Source organism: Tupaia chinensis, unplaced genomic scaffold (genome assembly GCF_000334495.1).
Source record: "Tupaia chinensis unplaced genomic scaffold, TupChi_1.0 Scaffold146749_1, whole genome shotgun sequence".
NCBI classification, from domain to species: Eukaryota; Metazoa; Chordata; class Mammalia; order Scandentia; family Tupaiidae; genus Tupaia; species Tupaia belangeri.
Genome location: NW_006206604.1, coordinates 72,531 through 79,654, shown reverse-complemented (window position 1 = coordinate 79,654; position 7,124 = coordinate 72,531). Strand labels below are relative to the sequence as shown.

General features: G+C 37.9%; 2 pseudogenes; both read left to right on the top strand.

The window, feature by feature from the left end:
* Nucleotides 1–348: 348 nt before the first annotated feature.
* On the top strand, nt 349–954 carry LOC114006278 (olfactory receptor 4C15-like; annotated as a pseudogene).
* A 130-nt stretch (nt 955–1,084) lies between these two features.
* On the top strand, nt 1,085–2,032 carry LOC102475403 (olfactory receptor 4C15-like; annotated as a pseudogene).
* The last annotated feature ends 5,092 nt before the right edge of the window (nt 2,033–7,124 follow it).

Below are 7,124 nucleotides of genomic sequence, written 5' to 3'. Positions count from 1 at the left end.
TTCCATTCTCTTCTTGAGATCTTGGGCATGCACACACATGCGCCTGGCGTGAGTTTTAAGACACAGGGTCTGTGACTCGAACCACAGTTGATTACATGGGAGTCCAGTGACATAGCCATTACACTACCTGCTGGTCTCTCCATCTCAATTCTTGTCATTTGATGAGTACTATCACAAATTTCTAATTATATTTTTTTCAGTGACAATAGAAGCACTCAAGATAATTTTTGTGTCTGTGTACACCGACTTGCTCATGACTATAATACTGTACACAGATCTGCAAGTTTTTAACCTAATTACAGATTCTTCGTGCTTACTGGTGTAGCATTCATCTTTTCCTTAAACATCATGCACAACTAAAGCTTCGTAACTGAGTTTATCCTTCTGGGGCTTTCACAGAATCCAAATGTTCAGAAAATGGTATTTGTTGTGTTTTTGTTTGTGTACATTGCAACCATCGGGGGCAACATGCTAATTGTAGTGACCATCCTCAGCAGCCCTGCCCTGAGGGGCGCCCCCATGTACTTCTTCTTGGCCTTCCTGTCCTTCCTGGATGTGTGCTTCTCCTCCATCGCCACCCCAAAGATTATTGCAGACTCTCTCTCTCAGAGGAAAACCATCTCTTTTCAAGGTTGCATGATCCAAATCTTTGCTGAACACTTCTTTGCTGGGGTAGAGGTGATTGTCCTCACGGCCATGGCCTATGACCGATATGTGGCCATTTGCAAGCCCTTGTACTACTCTTCTATCATGAACTGGAGGCTCTGTGGCATTCTGATGGGAGTAGCCTGGACAGGGGGCTTCTTGCATTCCATAATACAAATTCTCTTTACTTTCCAGTTGCCCTTTTGTGGCCCAAATGTCATTGATCATTTTATGTGTGACTTGTACCCATTACTGAAGCTTGCCTGCATGGACACACATATTCTTGGCCTAATTATATTTTCTCAGTGACAATAGAAGCACTCAAGATAATTTTTGTCTGTGTACACCGACTTGCTCATGACTATAATACTGTACACAGATCTGCAAGTTTTTAACCTAATTACAGATTCTTTGTGCTTACTGGTGTAGCATTCATCTTTCCTTAAACATCATGCACAACTAAAGCTTCGTAACTGAGTTTATCCTTCTGGGGCTTTCACAGAATCCAAATGTTCAGAAAATGGTATTTGTTGTGTTTTTGTTTGTGTACATTGCAACCATCGGGGGCAACATGCTAATTGTAGTGACCATCCTCAGCAGCCCTGCCCTGAGGGGCGCCCCCATGTACTTCTTCTTGGCCTTCCTGTCCTTCCTGGATGTGTGCTTCTCCTCCATCGCCACCCCAAAGATTATTGCAGACTCTCTCTCTCAGAGGAAAACCATCTCTTTTCAAGGTTGCATGATCCAAATCTTTGCTGAACACTTCTTTGCTGGGGTAGAGGTGATTGTCCTCACGGCCATGGCCTATGACCGATATGTGGCCATTTGCAAGCCCTTGTACTACTCTTCTATCATGAACTGGAGGCTCTGTGGCATTCTGATGGGAGTAGCCTGGACAGGGGGCTTCTTGCATTCCATAATACAAATTCTCTTTACTTTCCAGTTGCCCTTTTGTGGCCCAAATGTCATTGATCATTTTATGTGTGACTTGTACCCATTACTGAAGCTTGCCTGCATGGACACACATATTCTTGGCATTTTGGTGGTCGCTAACAGTGGGTTATTCTGCATTTTAATCTTCTCCTTGTTGCTTATCTCCTATGGTGTCATTTTGATCTCATTGAGAACCCGTAGTTCTGCAGAGTGGTGGAAAGCTCTCTCCACCTGTGGATCTCACATTGCTGTTGTGGTTTTGTTTTTTGTCCCATGCTTGTTTGTATATGCAGGACCTCCAACTACTCTCTCCTCTGACAAAATGGTGGCGATATTTTACGCCATCCTAACTCCTTTGCTTAATCCTTTTATTTATACTTTCAGGAATAAGAACATAAAACAAACCATGAGGAAAATGTGGAAAAGGTTGAGGGTTGATTCTGATGAAAAATAAAACAATACACTTAAAAAGAGTAGGTGTAAAGAAGTAAAAATGATCTTGGATAAAAGGTTTTGTAATATACCTTCCACAGAGAGAGATATTGTAGAAAAAGCTTTGAGGTGATGGTCAAAAATGTTTTAATTTTCATATTCCTCATCCATTGAATTTGTAACTTATTAACAACATGCATAAATTAAAGAGAAACTTATGATTACTTAGAATCTAATAATTAATGAAAAAATGAATCAATAGACAAATTACCTACTAGGCTACCTCCTATTCATTCCAAGTTTTAAATCCTTTGTGGAGGAAAGGCAAGAATATATTCAAGATTAATAATAGACACCTACTCAAACTATACATTTTAAATGGAAAGAAATTCATATATAAGACACCAGTCTCAGTTACTATGATACCAGGTAGGCTATTGCCTGCTATGTTCCTAAGGTGAGGTTGAAGGGTGCAAGTGTCAGAGATGGGTTGAGAGACAGAAATTGTAGCAAGTGAATGTCATGAATAGATTGCTCCATACTTTGCTATTTTGCTGAAGGACTTAGTAACAATTAACAAGCCTAGCCATCTAAGAGAAACATCTTAGAGTAAAATCACACCTCAATTTGTAGTCTTTCACTTATAAATGAACTGGAAGAATCGTGAGAGGTTTTTTGGCATGTCATTTAAGATTTTTGAGACTTGGGGCTGGCAGGTGGCATGGTGGTTATTTCTTTCTTTCTCTCTCTCTCTCTCTCTGTGTGTGTGTGTGTGTGTGTGTGTGTGTGTGTGTGTGTGTCTTGCTATGGTTAAATTAAAAATAACAATAATTATGAATAAAGAAAATAATTTAATAAAAAGTTTTGGGGCCTCAGTTTCCTCATCAATTACATGGACTATGAAGTCCTGAAATTATAAAATTTCTATAAAGAATGGAAGATACAGCATAAAAGAAAGAATGCCTGGCTCAAAGAAAGTGAAAAAGAATTTAGATTTCCTTATTAATTATTTTTAAACATGAAGAATAGAGGCTCAGAGAAGTGTTAGGAATTAATTGATGAATTCCTTGAAAATTGCGTATGTGTTGATCTGAATGAATGCATACACTTTGTCTACATTCCAGTTTCCTCTCTTCACATTCCCAATTTTCTCTTTGCTTAATTAAAATAAAGAAAATGGAATTGTATTACCTTGCTTTAGTATTTGTTCAGTGTTTGCCTATTAATTTATTTTCTACAACATTTTAATTTAAATGTAGTTTTCAGGGAAGCCATCAGTGCGTTTACCTGAAGAATGCATGTGTGTCTCCTTCTTATCATTTTTTAATTCACTTTTCTCATTTAACTGCTCCTCACCTAACAACCTTCTTTATCTCTTCCCCCAAAGAGTAACCCAATATATTGAAAAGAATAAATAACTCTTTTTCTCCTTTATACTTGTCAAAGATAATTAGAACTACCCATCTGAGCTTGCAGTTATTATAATATCCATAGTTTATCATACTGGACTAATATTGTTTTAGCCAGATAGCTAAGAATATCTAAGTTTTATTTTTTTTTCTTTTGGAGAGGTTTTTGCTATAGGGCGTGTGAGCTCGCCAGACAGAGAGAGACAGAGAGACAGAAAGCGAGAAATCATCCCCCAGGGGGGATGGCCACGCTGCAATCCCTTCTCCTCCATTCTCCTCTTGGGATCTTGGGCATGCACGCACACGTGCCCGGCTTGAGTTTAAGCCACCGGGTCCAGAACTCGAACTGGGGTTAACTACATGAGAGTCCAGCGACATAGCCATTACGCTAACTGCTGGTCCCCTAAGTTTCATTTTTATGTAATTTTTTTTTGAGAGTTTTTTTTTTTTTGATACAGAGCATGTGCACTCGCCAGAAATACACAGAGAGACAGAGAGACAGAAAGCGAGAAATCACTCCCCGGGGGGATGGCCACATTGCAATCCTTTCTCCTCCGTTCTCCTCTTGGGATTCTGGGCACACATGCACACATGCCCGGCGTGAGTTTAAACCAATAGATCCAAGATTCAAACTGCGATCGACTATATAGAAGTCCAGCAACTTAGCCATTATGCTAACTGCTAGTCCCTTGTAGTTTTTTGGGTTTTTTGTTTGCTTGTTTGCTTGTTTTTGTTTGTTTGTTTGTTTGTTTGTTTTTGAGAGAGAGTTTTGCTATAGATCACATGTGCTTGGCAAAGAAACAGAGAGGCAGATACAGAATGTGAGAAATCATCCCCCAGGTGTGATGGGCATACCGTGAAACCCTTTTCTCAGGATCTTGTGCATGCAAGAACATTCACCAGCTGTGAGGTTTAAGATGCTAGGTCTGAGACTTGAATCGCAGTCCACTACGTGGGAGCTTAGTGACATAGCATTAAGCCATTCACTGATCCCTCAATTATGTAGTTTTACTAGAGGTAGATGGACAATTTGAAATAGTAATTTAAAAATACTCATTCTAATTGGAGAAACCCAGTATAAGCTTATTGAATAACTGAGTTTCAGGGACTCTTATAGGAAACTTTTTTTAAAAAACATATTTAAAGAGGTAACACCATTTCGTCATTGTTTTTGGAAGTTCATTGACCAATTGATTTATTGTCTAGTGAGAGTTACATGTTTAAAAAAATAACTTGATATTGTCATATACAGTTGTGTGAAATGTTTATGAAGTTAGTGATCTTATTTAGATGTATTAATCTCTCTAACTTGAAAGGAAACAGGGTAGTAATCATCTTTCCATGCCTTACTATAGTGATGGCAGATTTGAGTATGGCTGCAGTACCTGTGTGGTGAGTAATGTGATGCTATTATTTATTCATTGATGAATTGGTGACTAATCAGAATAAAGAAAAATATTTAAAACTCAGTTAAATAAATTCTAGATCATTTTATATTAATACTAAAGGCATGGAAATATTTTAAGAAAGACTAGGGGCCAGCAGGTGGCATGGTGGGTGAGGCACTGGCTGCTCACATGGTTGACCAGAGTTCAAGTCCTGGACCTTAATACACATAGTAAATGTCCAATAAATACTTGTTGAGCAATAAAGTATGTGATTACTTATAGTAATTAATTGATATTATTGGGTCATTGGGAAAGTCACGATACAATTTTGCATAGAAAAACATGGAAAAGTATGTCATGACTTTCCCAACAACCTAATATAAATGCTTATCTTTGTATATATATCTAAATATATGTATAGTACTCTACTTTACCTTGTAGTCTATTTATTCCTACTGTTCTCATTAAAATTCTAATTTTAAAATGTGGAAAATAAGTGTTTTGCTTGATACAGCTTCATGATTGTAAAATTTACCCAATAGTATTTTTATCCTAGTCTATTGAAGCTGAAAATTTACTGGGTTTGTTAAATTGTATATGCAACCTAATTTTGAAGAATAGTTAACTAATGCTGTAATTATTTTGAAAGTCATATTGGTAACATTCATTTTCATAGAGGTATTTAATATATTTTAAGACACGTGTTTGCCTTAGGTCACGTGTGCTTAACTGTGAGAGAGAGAGAGAAAGAAAGAGAGAGAGATATAGTGAGAAGAAAAGTGAGAAATAACCCTCTGGAGGGATGGTCAGACACAATCTGTTGTGCTCTGTTCTCTTCCCAGGATCATGGTCATGCATGCTCACATAACCCATGTGAGTTTTAAGCCCCCCAAAATGGATTCTCAGTCAAACATGTGAGGCCAGAAATGTAATCGCTATGCCATTTGCTGACTGTAGGATTTAATATTTTTCTTTTTACTGTATAAAACATACCAGAATGTGAGGGTATGCATTCTAGCTGCATAAAGCAGTTATCTGCATGCCTCATTAATTACTCACTGTGAACTGGCTGACACGTGCCTTGGACACAAGGAGCTCTATGAAAACATTTATGGGATATGGGAAATATCCTGATCCTGGCTAGGGCATGTGATGCCTATTGCATATAATGTTTATGGCTTACACATCATCCTCTTTGATGCACACCCAGACAGCCTTCCTCAAAGTTGCAGAGGAACAGCATAAGTATTCTGGCTTGATTTACGACGTATAACAGGATTATACGTGATAGTAACAAAGTCAAAAACATATACACTAAAGTCCTACTCTAATTGTAGAAACTCAACGGCATCTTTGAAAGCTTGCAAACAGTTTACTGTTCATGGTAAAATGTATCAAGACGCTCAGCACAACTGAGCAGCACAGCTTGTCCATGTTTACCTGCATCTCTGCTTCTGCATCTTTCTCCTTTCTCTTTTTCCTTCACAGGACCAAGCCCCATGGGCAGACAGTGATACCAGAAAACATTAAGCTGAAAGCACAGAGCTACCAAGTTTATTTATGTTTTACATAAAGAGGAGCATGGGAGGATGAGTGTATTTTAGTCCCTAGGTTTATGTTTTGGGGAAGTATGTATGTTCTTAAAAATTGTAGAAGTGTGGCAATTTGTCAAGTATTTATTCATTACCTAATTGGAGCCAGCACAGAAGACCCTATGCCAAGTATTGCATTAGTCACAGGTACAAACCAGACATGAATAGCTTATGTGCTATGGTAGATTCCAGGACCAGAGATGTATACATTTCTCTAATCTGCCTTCTTGCAATGGATATTTCTGGATCATATCCTTCAAGAGTGCTCCTTAAATATAAATTACCCTAGTAGAGGGAATAACCCTTGCCTGTGTAACTATAAGGTGTATTACAAAATACACCTTATAGTTACAATGTATAATATAAGGTCATATTTGCAGAGGAACATTTAAAAGCAGAGGGCTCTAGAATGATTTGCCAATGTCACATGGATTTGGAGCCAATGGAAGAATCCAGATCTCATGCTTATAGTCCAGTATTCACTCAATACATTACACATTAATTGTTGACAATGGATGTTTTAGAGGTGACAAATGCTAGGCATCAGATGAGATAGAAAGCATCATGAATTAAGTAAAATAGTAAATGAATTACTGGGGCAAGAGATGCCTAGGACACGCTCTACAATTACAGTGACTACCCAACCTTGGTACTATGAAATTCAGACTGTAATCATTTTATAATTAATTAACTACATTTTTAAATCACTTATATAGGACTCAGGC